This window comes from Thalassophryne amazonica, chromosome 14 (assembly GCF_902500255.1).
Source record: "Thalassophryne amazonica chromosome 14, fThaAma1.1, whole genome shotgun sequence".
NCBI classification, from domain to species: Eukaryota; Metazoa; Chordata; class Actinopteri; order Batrachoidiformes; family Batrachoididae; genus Thalassophryne; species Thalassophryne amazonica.
Genome location: NC_047116.1, coordinates 43,248,257 through 43,263,003, shown reverse-complemented (window position 1 = coordinate 43,263,003; position 14,747 = coordinate 43,248,257).

Here is a 14,747-nt window from a genome sequence, read left to right as displayed (position 1 = left end):
CTGATAAAATGAAATGCATATTTAGAAAATTCTTCAAATCTTTATTCATGTGATTTGCTGCTAGTAATGGGTTTACCAAAATCTTTGGCTCACAAAAGTACTGTCATATTGAATTTGAATTTATTAGGCACCAATGCAAAAAACAAACAAGCAAACAAACAAACACTAATTTGCAGACCACAAAATCACAACAAAAAATAAAAATAAAACAAAAGTTACAGGAAAGAAAGAACAAGAAAACAATAAACATGGTGCCCGAAAGGTGTAGGCATATATGGAGAACATTGTATATTAGTGTGTAAATAAATGAAAAATGAAATCATTCATTTCCAGCTAGATGTTTTCCATCTTCCCTCCATGCAGAAATGTCCACAAATATTTTTGTAATTGGATGAAAAGTGGAAAGTCCCTCTTTTTTTTTAATGCCTATTTATTCCATAGGGCGGGAAGCTTGTAGATCCTGGAAAAAAGCCAATCCACATTTTTTTTTTTTTTTTTTTTTTTTGTTTGTTTGTTTTTTTGTGACAGTATGCTTTGTCTGTAGGACTAAAAAAAAAAAATATTTTTTTTTTCGGGCTAACGAGACCATTTTTAGCAGGGTTTAGTGGCAGTATGACTTTGTCTGACTCCTGAACAGAGGAATGCTGTGCTCTGAATGAGCCTTGTGAAATAACAGGCAGAAAGAATTAAAGAGAGAAAGAAAAACAGACCTATGTGACCTTCTCTGGGCTATACGGTTGGTTGTGAAGTCTAGGACAGGGATTGAAACTGGAGGTGACACTCTGTAGTTTCAGAAAGTGGTGGAATGAAGTCAATATAATGTTCCATCAATGATTTATTGATGGAACCACAAGCTGGACAAGCAGGTGCATCATCAACATCAGAGGGTTAAAGGTTTTGATGGTCTGCAGAAGATTTTCCAATTTCAAAATTATCCGTATGCAACCTGATTACTCTGATCAACACGATTTTTCTTGCATGGAGTTCTTCACTGAATTTTGGGTAATTTGGGGGTGCTGAATCTAAATCTGGTGTTAGTTTTTGCCAATCACATCATGTTTTTGGATATGAAAGCATATTTCTCGTATTAAGCATTGAAGCAAAAGCTGCCGCTTTGCATACCTCTTCAGCGTTCTAAATGATATTATGGCTCTTGTTCACATTTCACAACCCTAATTTAAAAACTATGCGTTTGAAGCTGTGTATATGCATGATTAGTTGCGTCAAACCCGTGAGTGAATGAGCAACCTTTGCATAATCCATCAATACGGAACTTGCAGATTGCAAAAAACATGACGTGAGGAAATCTAAACTAAAATTCCAATTCAGGACCCCAAAATTACCCTAAATCAGTTTTCAAAGTCCATGCAAGATTATTATACATATATATACGGTGTTATACATTTCTTGACATTGGCAATCTATATATACCAAAGTTTTTCATGTATTGGACTTTGAGAAACTCCTGTGCCAAATCAACATGAAGATCCATTTCCAATTTCCTGTGGCACTCTGATCTAAAAGGGAGAAGCTGGAAGATGGTATTTTTATTCTTAGAAAAACTGACAACTTTTAAGCCCTCTCTTGCAGTGCTTTAACAAAATGGAAAGAAATTGTGGTTCTGCACATTGATCCAACATCAAAATCTAATCATCCAGTCCCCTTGCCAATGCCCAGCTTTCCACAAAATATCATTAAAACTGGCTGAAATGTTGGTGTTTTTTATATCTTGCTGAAAACCAGACAAACATAATGAAAATATAACCTCCAGTTGTGTTTTTATACAATATTTTTTTTTAAAACTGGCAACTGAAAATAAATAAATCCAGCATTATTTTTTAATAAGCATTATTAGAGCTTTTTTGCATTACGCCGTCTATTTTTAAAAACACATTAGTAATGAGAACCTTATTACAAATACTCTCCTCATACTGTATTATGTGTGTTTGTATGATCTGTGCTGTTATTACTGTGTGTTTATGTTCCGTTGCATGTCTATAATCACACGCTGCACATCTACGTGTTTAAGTGTTATAACGACCGTCCTTTCTGCCGCTGTACATAACTCTGCTGTGGATCAGGAGAGGTTGTCTGCGGGTAGAGCAAGGATTAAAGCACTTCAAAGCTACACGGCACTTAAAATCTGGCTGAGGTAAAATCCGCTTTGTGTGAAACGGACAGCCGGCTCTGAGGGGAAAAAATGAAAAATCAAACCCAAAGCCCAGGAAAATCCAGCTGTATTAAAAACTGGCCGATGCTATTTGAAACACACACAACTTTAACATTATGCAGTTTCTGATTGGCAGCCCTTTTTGTATGCTGCATACGTTTTTTTTTTATAATTTATGATATGAATACTTTAATGCTAATAACTCAGTTATGATGATAGTCACAGTTCAGTTCATCACTTTAATTACAAAAATTCATAAAACATGTATCTGATGCTTTTCCTTTTAATTACATTTTTTTAATGCCTAGGAATTCTATATTTATTTTAAAATAAAATAAAATATTAAAGAAAATATGGATGGAATCTGATTTAAAATATTTAATTTTTCAGAATAAAGTCAAATCAAGACTATTCCTCTGTCACATGCATTCTCTTGCCTGCTCCCATTTTGCTCGAGGTCTCCACAGTGCATGACGACTGGGGTACAGGAACGTTCTGTACTTTCTAATATTTACAAATTAGACAATAATTTAATAATTAATTTTATTTAACATTTAATTTAATATTTAGAAATTAGACAATAATTGCAGGTTAACTTGTCTCGCAAAATGTGTCTTCAAGTATCATCTCAGGGTGCAGATCTATTACATGTTCCAAAGGAGAAAAAAAAAGCCAGCAGGCTGTTTGCCATGCTGTTTTTGTAACTTGATATGAGACAAAATTCTGCTTAATTTTTTTCCAACTCTTTTTTTTCTGTTATCTGTAATTAGCAGTTGGTTTTATTTTATTTTTATTATTTCAAATGAGTGACTCTATAGTTATGGGCTTATATAAATCTCATAATGTTGATTTTATTTTTTATTTTATTTATTCATTTACTTTTGCTGTTTTTATTACCATGCTACTTTTTCCTACTTGCGAAATTCGGTTCATGTTTTTTTTTTTTTGCATTTTTGAATAATTTCATCATTTGTGCAGATGTTGTAAACCAGTTTGAAGTGACTGTCCAGAAAACACTCCTCAAACAAAATGCATTATTATTATTAATGTTTGCTCAAAAAACAGCATCATGCAGACATAGTTCTTAATTATATGGTCCAAGTTTCTTTTTCTTTTTTTTCTAAACTTAATTTTAGACATTTTTGCTTTAAGCTGTGCACACTTGTATGCAGAGTGTGTCATGGCAACAGAGTGGCTCCGGTCAGTGGGCAGCAGGGCCGCTTTGATAAGCTCTAAATCACAGAGGAAACCAGAACGCCACAGTGATGGATGTGCATGGCGCGCCCCGGATCAGGAAACCTCCAATCCGTCTCTAATGAGAAATGATTCAGCGTGGACATGGCGGGTTGGGTTGTGCAGCTGCTTACCCACAGATACAGGAAGACGAACACATGCAAATGCACATGAACACAAAAGCACACGCAGAGATGTACACAAACCAGTGGTGTCAGCCCGCGGAAGCAAAACGGTCCATGAGATTTATGTGAGCAGAGGTGTTGTGGTCAGGTGGATAGATTGGTGAGCTGGCAAGGTGAGTGGGTTCTGCTGCTTCACTGGCCAAGACAAACCTTCTAATCATTCCAATAGGGGTGTCTGATTTACTCTGATAAATTATATCAGGATGAAAAATCCCTCCGCTGTTAACAATTCTGCCAAACCAGATGATGCCAAAGGTAAGGTCTGAAAACGTCTTTAAAAAAAAAAAAAAAAAAGGAGGGGTTGGGATCAAAATGAACCCAACAATAAATAATAATTATAGAAAATTATAAGTATAGTTTTCACTTGGTAATCAGGGCTCATTCAGCTAATATTAATTCACTGAATTGGTTTGAACACATATGTCAAACATGCACTGGAATTCCTTCAAACTGTAATAAAATGTGTTTGCTGTGTGGATTGCAATTAATGAAACTTGCACTCTTGAAAACAGTTACATATTAACTTTGGGGTTAGAAGTGATGCAATAAGAAAAACAATTGTAACATAATTTGAATATAAATTGAAAGGAAACACAAGGCATTTAGTTTTTTCACTACACTTAAGACATGAACGTGTTGATTGAACGTAGATATGAAAATGGAGAATTTGTGACAACAGTTTAATTTGCACTTGAAAGATACCTTATATAAAGTTATGTGCTAAATTTGGAGGAGGTCCATGCAATTGTGGAAATTTTTAGGATTTTTAATTTTTTACTTTTATTTGGAACTCCAACAATGTTTAGGGTTCCAGTCATATTGTGACAAAAATGAAATATGTGCTGGCCAACACTTTGTACTTATTTCCAGAGCCCCGCTTTACTTCTGTAAGACACATCTTGAAATTTAGCAAAGACATCACTTTGTGTTTGTATATAAAAATTTGTTACAGCTGTTTTTTTTTTTGTTTGTTTGTTTGTTTTTTTTTTTTTTTTTGTAGATCACATAATGTGGTTAGATGGAGTGTAACTATAAATTTAATCAGCTATTAAATGGTGTGCATAAGAAATGTCAGCCAGAAATGTGTAATATTGAGTTGGAGTCATTACAGACAACATGCTTTGTTTTTGCCAAACAATCTGTGCCTTTGCTTTAAATGCCACAGTAAATGGAAACTACTTTGTGTGACGAACTGCCCACTTCAGCTCTTGAAAATTTTGTGGACACACAAGAGCAGAAGCCCTGTAATGTGATAGATAATTGTTTTTAGGTAGTACATTATACTGAGTAGTTCTAATTCATCAATCTATTTCCCTTCAGTAAGTTATCACCACAAATTGAAGGAAGGATATTCAGTTGTTGGATCAATTCTCTGGTGTTACTGAAATACGTAAGCTCAGTGGGTAGGTAGCTCAGTGGGATAAGGAGTTGGGTTAACCATATGCATATACCTAGGGTAGATTCTTCATCATGCTGTGTCAATTCAATTCAATTTATTCATTTTATATAGCGAACTGAACTGTACTCTCTCTGTACAGTATGTATAAAAATACTCTAAAGACTAAAATAATTCACAGTAAAATGTGCAAATAAAATGTGCATTAAAAATGTGTGTAAAGGAGAAACAGACAGATTGAATTTAAGTTGAGGTATAAGAATTAGTGAGTTTTTTGGCACGTTAAATTGTTCATCAGTGTGATGTTCTGTGGAAAGAAACTGTTCCTTTGTCTCGTTGTTTGGGCGTTCAGAGCTCTGTAATAACGTTGACCAGAGGGGAGGGGTTTAAACAGTGAGTGTCTAGGGTGTGAGGGATCAGCAGAGATGTTACCAGCTCCCTTCCTGGTCCTGGATGGAGGGCAGGCTGGCGCCGATGATTTTTTTTCTGAAGACCTGACCATTCGTTGAAGTCTGTCCCTGTCATGTCTGGAGGCAGAGGGCAGCAAAACAGAGATGGAGATGCACAGGACAGACTGGATGATGGATGTGTAAAAGATGATGAGCAGTTCCTAGGGCAGGTTGAACTTCCTGAGCTGTCTGAGGAAGTACATCCTCTGCTGTGTCTTTTTCCTGATGGATTCTATGTGGGAGGAGATGGAGGATCCCAGGAACCTGAAAGTGTCTACAGTAGACACAGTGTTGTTGGGGTGGGTAATGGCGGGTTTCTCCTGATGTCCACTATCATTGCCACAGTCTTGAGGAGGTTCAGCTCCAGGTTGAACCAGAGAACCAACTGTTCCACCTCCTGTCTGTATGAGGCCTCATCACCATCCTGGATGAGTCCAATGATGGTGGTGTCATCTGCAAATTCAGGAGTTTAATAGAGGGGGTTTCCTGAGGTGCAGTCATTCGTAAGTCCAAAACCTGCACTCTAACCTAAGTTATAAAAGAGATCTGTGTCTGTAATTTTTATTTTTTATTTAGTTTTTGGTTTTGGCATTACCACATTAACATTTCAGTTGCTCACAAAAGTCAGTTCAAATCATTTCAAATCTTTGTATATCCCAAAGTCACATGACATTCCAAAGCAACATATACAGTACATAACATCACATAAATTAGTAAAATAGAAAAAGAAAATAAAGAATTTGTATCAAAGCATTTAAACCACTAAAACCTGAGCCATAAAAGCAAAACCAGAGACAGAAAAACAACCTTATCCTGAAACAATCTACCATAAAAATCCAGCTGGAAAAACAGAGCAGCTCAAGTAACAAGAAACAAGTGTGTCTTGAGTTGGGACTTAAAAGAAACATCAGAACTGGATTGTCTTTTTGTAATCAGCAGGTTATACCATAAGAAAGGGCACTAAAGAAGAAAGCCAGCTATAAACACCATTGTACAGTATGTTCAAGATACAAAGTAGACCTGGTACTGGATCAAAAATGAAACATAAGGATTGAAAAGAGCCAAATAGTGCTCTGCTTTACCATTCAGTCTTCTAGTACAGACATCCAATAAACAGTACAGTAACTTGTATTTTACTTATAAATCAGCACCATAATTACAAGTGTCTGACCGCCAGCTCTTAAGATATGGCATCATGTCTACTGTTGCGCACACAGAAGGATGAACAGGCAGGTAGAATATTGCCTACTGTGTATAATTTCTTAGCTGAATTGGGACCCGTCTGATCAGTGAATTACTCAGATCGGTATGTGGCCTACGGTACTATACAGTACAGCTTGTTTATGTTAATGAACTGCTGACAGTTTGAGAGGCTGTGCCTCACATTCGCCACGTCACAGCTGGCTGACATGCACTATAATTTGGATTGTTAAAGCGCTTAAAACTGCATACCGAAATAATATGCTTCATAACTTACTGGTTTTTCTTCTTCGAAATGACTGTAAAGGCTGTATTTCTAGTTTTTTTCATGGCTAGATGTGCTGATAGCTTTGACAGTTGAACTAATGTAGGTATGGCAAAGCAATCTTCCATTACCGACAAAAACCCACATCATAAAGAAAATTTAACCCTTTGGCCACTGAATACTTACCCTATCATACCAAAAATACATTTTTTTCTCATCTTTAGGTTATTAATGAATCTCAGAGAGCTTTAAAATATTGTAACACCAAGGAGGCCCTGACCTTTGTAGTTTTTAGGTTATATTTTTCTTAATCTGCTAATTAATACATTCTGTACCACTAAAAATTTACATTTTACTTACAGAAACAGCATTTGGAATAAATCCCTGCATGTAAATTTACACCAGAATGAGCCCATTTTATTTTTTCCGTGTCTAAAATTTCAAACAGATCAGGCAACCAGCGAAAACATTTTTCAGATGCCGTATGTCATGTTGATGACAACATATCAAAAAAATAATTCTGCTAAATGTGATTTTAAATGCTTGCAGATGTCACTTTGTATGATATGTATCCGTGGTGCCGTTCGGCTCTCTGTGTCTCGACCAGCGGGTAGGCTGCACCGACCGTTCCCTCAGAAAGCCTGTGCACAGCCGCATTGATTAGGTGTGACTACTCAGGTCAGGGGCCAATTTGGGTCGCCAAAGGGTCAAGCGTGTTGTCCAATAAAACAGCGGGACCTCCAAACTGGATCCGGCCAGTATCCTGGCAACAGGCACCACCTCCCAGAACCATGAGAGCACCAGTCCGATAGTGATTAGACACCACAGGAAACCATTCTCTTTCAATCAGCTTCTATTCAACTGTTGCTATATCTTGGCCTAGATGAATTAACCCGAACAATGGAAGCAGAAGGTCAGTAGTAAAGCATTGTCATCTGGGACAGCAATTAAATACAATGCAACTTTTTTTCTAGGCAAACAATTTAAATCTGTAATCATCATTTTGGGCTCTTTTTTTAATGAAAATTATTATTTGGAACAAACACCTGGTTTTTATTCATCAAGACATTAAAGCAGTGCCTATAGGTGTATCAGCACTGTGTATTTTGTTGCTTTCCATCAGTTTGGGGTGGATTTATCAAAGGTTTGTGTGTGCAAAAACATACATAAACGCCATAGCCTCTGTAAAAACAAAAAAAAGGCACATGCTGATTTAGTAACGGTGCATACTGAGGATTATATTTCAAATGGACAGAATAATGTGTATTTTCTGTATATATTTGCCTTCATGAATATGCAATTTCTGGTGTGCCCACCCGAGGGTACAAAATTGTAGGTGTTGAATATGCAAATAAGTGAGGTTGCATATGCCACATGGTTTATAAAAGCTAAAAGCAATTTCAGCACTGAGATTGTGTCTGTAATATCGCATACTTGAAACCTTGGCGCTAACTTACCCAGTGTTGTCCAAGCAATGCAGACACGCAAAAATCTGATTCAAAGTCATTCCACATGAGCTGTTTGGGTATGTATTTCTTTATTTTCATGCAATAATCTTCTTTAACTAGAAACAGTATGATTAAACATTAATTTCTAATGTCCTATTTATTCATTCATTTTCTACACCCACTTAGTCCAATCAAGGGTCATGGGGGGGAACTCAAGCCTATCATAGGGCATGAGGTGGATTACAACCTGGATAGGACACCAGTCTATCACAAAGATTTAATGGCCTATTTTTAATCAAATTAAAAAATTAAATGTGACATTTATTGTGTATTTCTATGTAATCTAATGTATAAAGGTGTGTGTGTGTGTGTGTGTGTGTGTGTGTGTGTGTGTGTGTGTGTGTGTGTGTGTGTGTGTGTGTGTGTGTGTGTGTGTGTGTGTGTGTGTGTGTGTGTGTGTGTTTGCTATGCATAGCCAGAGTAATTAAGCAATCAACAACTTGGTATGGGGACTGCGGGCACCAAGGGGTGGGTCACTGAGGCTCTTAGGTTGAAAGCGTGCATGCAGGAACGCACACACACACACACACACACAGTCTTATATATTAGATCACGACCCGCTCACTGGAGCCCTTATTTTCACAGTTCACGTGGTACTCAAGTCAGGTAGCAAGCATGGCACTTTACTTACTACGTAGTAGCGGCTGGCTAGGGTGCACTTTAATGACAATCTGAACGGGCCAGCGCGCGCTGCATGGGAGTTAAGGTGCATGTTTTTTTCAATTAAAATGTACCTGCTGTGTATGGCATGCCAGAGTATTGCAGTGATATGACATGCTATCACCTTTTTATCATCATTTACTTGAGTTTCATGAATGTCACAAATTGCTCTGTGAAAATTAATGACAACAATCACACAGTGCAATGCAGCTTACTACACCTTAACTAAAGTGACATGAAATATACACTGACATAGCTAAAATTCTTGTCTATTACGTGTGCATAGAATGGGGAAGTAAGCTAGTATAAATATAAGTAGAAACTGTCAGGCACATCTGTCCAGTAACAGCACATAGGGCCTGACAGCGGTCACCACAGTCTATGGTCAGGACCAAGGACAGCTCCATGGACAATATGGACAACAGCCTTGGACATACAAGACATTCACAAATGATTCTCATTCTATGTCACATCCTCCTTATGTGACAGTGATGAGAATAATAACACCTGAGTGAAATGCACCCTGGCATTGGAATGTGTAGTTGAACATCATGGCCTTAAATGCACAATTTAAGGCAAGTACTGCTGAATTTGGACTTGTGCCAAACACTAAACACCTCTGGTGAGAGGGCACTTTCAAGGCACATTCATTTTTGATTTGATAAATGTTCAATAAATGACATTTGCAATTAAAATGCATGCATTCCTCTTATGCTGCCCATGGCTGCAAGTGGCTGATTGAATAAAATTTTACTCTTACGGTCATTAACACACTCACACTGCTCATTTACATACTCCTGTTTACTGTACATCACATTACCACCCACTGTCATGCATGCAGTTATTCTTCAGAAAGCACCCGCAAGACATTAACCAACCCAATGTGTAGAAGTGTGGAAACACCATCCAGTTTTGTACCTGATATATGGGATCTTAGTAAATCGGGCCCTCTTTGATTATGCTGAATTGATACCTGATGGGAAATCTTATTTTGTATTTGACTTTGTCACTGAACATTGCAGATTGAGAAGATTTTTTCGGTGGGTATAATTTAATTTCTTACTTTTGTGACAGCTGTTTTAATTTTGTCTTGGCTGCTTTTTGAATGAGTAAATGGGAAGCATTGTAAGTGGTGGTTACAGTCTATTCTTTTTATGTTTTAAGCTGCAACAAAATGGATATATAAGTGTAGCCCCCTTATCCCCTATTTTAATCAGGAAAGGGCTGTGAATTTCTTTAATATAGTAAATTTAATGTACGAGGTCTGTCCAAAAAGTATTATACCTTTTTTTTTTTCAAAAACTATATGGATTTGAATCACGTGTGATTACATCAGCCACGTTTGAACCTTTGTGCGCATGCGTGAGTTTTTCCACGCCTGTCGGTTGCGTCATTCGCCTGTGGGCAGGCTTTGAGTGAGCACTGGTCCACCCCCCTCATCGGATTTCTTTTGTCTGAGAACTTGCTGAGAGGCTGCCGCTTTGCTCCATGAAATTTTTTTCAGAAACTGTTAGAGACAGGCAGTTGGAAACCATTCGATAGATTCAGTTGGATATTGGTGAAGATTCTGTCGGCGTCACACGGATTAAGGAGTGTTATAACCTTTTTAAAAATGGCCCACAGTGGCGGAGGGCACGCGGCGTGCCAAGCGGCCATTCGACAGGCTGGATCGACCAGATCATTTCTAAACTGAATGCTGTGTTGATCCGGGACATCATGTGACTACCACAGAAATGGCAACAGAGCTGGACATAGCACTTTTGCGGCACATTCCACTGTTACAGGAGATTTTGTAATGAAAGACGTGCGGAAGATTTAGCGCGTCGGCACGAAGCAGCTCAGGACACACAGCAAAAAAAACACCTCCATCTTGGAAGTCTCACAGGACATGTTGTGGCATGTCCAGCTGTTACACAATTTCTCGGATACTTACTCGACTGAAAGCCATCGAAAGCCGTCTGAATCTTCTGAATGGTTTCCAACACGGAGGTGTTTATTTTTTTTGCTGCGCATCCTGAGCTGCTTCGTGCCGACGCGCGAAATCCTCCGCACGTCTTTCATTACAAAATCTCCTGTAATAGTGGAATGTGCCGCAAAAGTGCTATGTCCAGCTCTGTTGCCATTTCTGTGGTAGTCAGCGTTCAGTTTAGAAATGATCTGGTCGATCCAGCCTGTTGATGGCCACTCGGCGCACCGCGCGCCCTCCGCCACTGTGGGCCGTCTTTAAAAAGGTTTTAACAGTCCATAATCCGCGTGACGCCAACAGAATCTTCACCGATATCCAACTGAATCTATCGAATGGTTTCCAACTGCCTGTCTCTAACAGTTTCTGAAAAAAATTTCATGGAGCAAAGCGGCAGTCTCTCAGCAAGTTCTCAGACAAAAGAAATCCGATGAGGGGGGTGGACCAGTGCTCACTCAAAGCCTGCCCACAGGCGACTGACGCAACCGACAGGCATGGAAAAACTCACGCATGCGCACGAAGGTTCAAACTTGGCTGATGTAATCACACGTGATTCAAATCCATATAGTTTTTGAAAAAAATAAAAAGGTACAATACTTTTTGGACAGACCTCGTATAATCAGGAATTTTAAAGGTGATGTCCTGTTATAAATGGACTGCATTTATATAGCGCTTTTCCATCTGCATCAGACGCTCAAAGCACTTCACAAATAATGCCTCAAATTCGCCCAGATGTCAGGGTGCTGCCATACAAGGCGCTCACTACACACTGGGCGCAATATCAGATTAAAGATCTTGCCCAAGGGTCCTTAGTGATTTTCCAGTCAGGCTGGGATTTGAACAGAGGATGTTCTGGTCTCAAGCCCAACACTTTAGCCACCAGACCATCACCTTCCCAACGTTGTCCTGTTGACCAAGCTTCTTACTTTATCTCTAAGGGAGACACCAGCAACCCTCCTGATGAATCCCATTTTGGCCGCTTGTACCCATGATCTAGTTCTTTCTGTCATGGCCCAACCCTCATGACCATAGGGGAGAGTAGGAATGAAGATTGACCAGTAGATCAAGAGCTTTGCCTTTTTGCTCAGTTCCCTTTTTGTCACAACAGTATGGTAGAGCGAATGCAATACCGCCTCTGCTGCACCGATTCTCCAGCCAATCTCATACTCCATTGTCCCCTCACTCATGAACAAGACTCCGAGGTACTTGAACTCCTTCACTTGGGGCAAGACCACATTCCCTACCCAGAGTAGGCAATCTATCACTTTCCTGCTGAGAACCATGGCCTCAGATTTAGAGGTGCTGATCCTCATCCCAGCTGCTTCACACTCTGCTGGGAATCGATCCAGTGACTGTTGGAGGTCACCGGCCGATGAAGCCAACAGGACCACATCATCTGCAAAAAGCAGTGATGAGACCCTGAGCCCACCAAATTGAAAACCCTCCTCCCCGCAACTACACCTCGATATCCTGTCTATGAATATCACAAACAGGATTGGTGACAAGGCACAGCCCTGGCGGAGGCCAACCCTCACCGTAAACAAGTCCGACTTACTGCAGAGAACTTGAACACAGCTCTTGCTTTGTGAGTACAGAGATTGGATGGCCCTGAGAAGGGACCCCCCCCCTTGCTCCATTCTCCCAGAGCACCTCCTACAGCCTTCCCCAAGTCCACCAAACACATGTAGACTGGATGGACATACTCCCAGGCTCCCTCCAGGATCCCTGTGAGAGTGAAGAGCTGGTCGGTTGTTCCATGACCAGGACAGAACCCACATTATTCCTCTTCAATCTGAGAGAGGGCGCTTCCCTAGGGAGGTGTTTCAGGCAAGTCCATCTGGGAGGAGACTCCGGAGAAGAACAAGGACTAGGTGGAGAGATTATATCTCCACACTGTCCTGGGAACACCTCGGTATCCACCAGTTAGAGGTGGTAAATGTGGCCTGGGAAAGGGAAGTTTGGGGTCCCCTGCTAAAGTTGTTGTCCCCGCAACCCGGTCCCATTTAAGCGGTTGAAGATGAATGATGAGTGAGCATGTTGTCCAACAAATGCTTATTTGTCTATCTTGCTTATTTTTTATTTAAAAGTCCTCATGTTAAGTAACAGCACAAACTGTGCTGTGCACGTGTTACTGAGTTATTCCAGCACAATTCATATTTGATATGTTTTTCTCTCTTCATGATGAACTTTTTGAGAGGGGCTACTTATACCCCAGTGTGGCTTATACTCAAGAAAATATGTTACTGTCTTTAAAACAATGAATGTGTTGCAGGCTCAATGCAGAGCTTTAGGGCTGTGCATCCCACAACTACTTGGTTGATTTATTCAACAGTGTAACAAGTAAAAGTGTGGTCCTTACAACTGCGTTCTTAGTGCGGCGTACAGCTTTTACCAGTCTCATGGCAATCTTTCATCCTCCAGTGAAAGAGAAGTGCCAAGTGTACAGAGATGTTCACAGCAACTTACAATCCAACAAAAGTTTGAGAATTTGCTTGTTAACTCACAGCATGGGCCAATAAATCTTCAGGGTTTCCAAGTCCAAGTCAAAAACAAAGAACTCCAGAGCTTCTTCTGTAAACTAGGTTAGCTTTCCAGTCAGCATTACCAATTTAGTAAATGGCAAATGGGCTGTATTTATACGCACCTTTCCATCTGCATCAGACACTCAAAGTGCTTTACAATGATGCTCGCATTCACCTGTTCACACAAACACACTCACACACTGATGTCAGGGTATTGCCATGCAAGGCGCTCACTACACACTGGGAGCAACTAGGGGATTAGGGACTTTGCCCAAGGGCCCATTTTCCAGTCTGGCTGGGTTTTGAACAAAGGATCCTCTGGTCTGAAGCCTAACGCTTAACCACGAGACCTTCACCTCCCCACTAGACCATCCTCTTTTTGACTCTTCCTCGTGACAGAAAATGTGATCTAGCAACAAGCAACTAATCTGGTGATTTTTATTCCACAGGAACGGTCAGTTTGTAAATAGTTAAACAACATAATTATATGGTCCCCAAAAATCACCCCCACCCAGAATACCATTCAGCTTCCTGCCATATGCAAATAAGACATGATTACATCACACATTCTAGCGACTTTTCACAACATTTCAAAGAGCCAGTAATGACTTCTGGTGAGGTTTTGTTGGCATCATTGTTTCCAGATAAAAGTCCATTCACTTTGCTAACAAGTGTTAAAATAAACACACTAGCTAACTAGCAACAGTGAACATGACGTAGACATGGACGTAGACATGGACTAAACTCTAATTCACATATTGTAAAGAAGATGCTTCTAGCTCCTATCTCCTTTTCAATCCCAATCATGTTTATATATATGCATATGTATATGTGTATAGGTATGTGTGTATATGTATGTGTATGTATGTATGTATGTATGTATGTATGTATGTACGTACGAGGTCTGTCCATAAAGTATAGGTCCTTTTTATTTTTTCAAAAACTATATGGATTTCATTCATATGTTTTTACGTCAGACATGCATGAACCCTCGTGCGCATGCGTGAGTTTTTCCACGCCTGTCGGTGACGTCATTCGCCTGTGAGCACTCCTTGTGGGAGGAGTCGTCCAGCCCCTCGTTGGAATTCCTTTGTCTGAGAAGTTGCTGAGAGACTGGCGCTTTGTTTGATCAAAATTTTTTCTAAACCTATGAGACACATCGAAGTGGACATGGTTCGAAAAATTAAGCTGGTTTT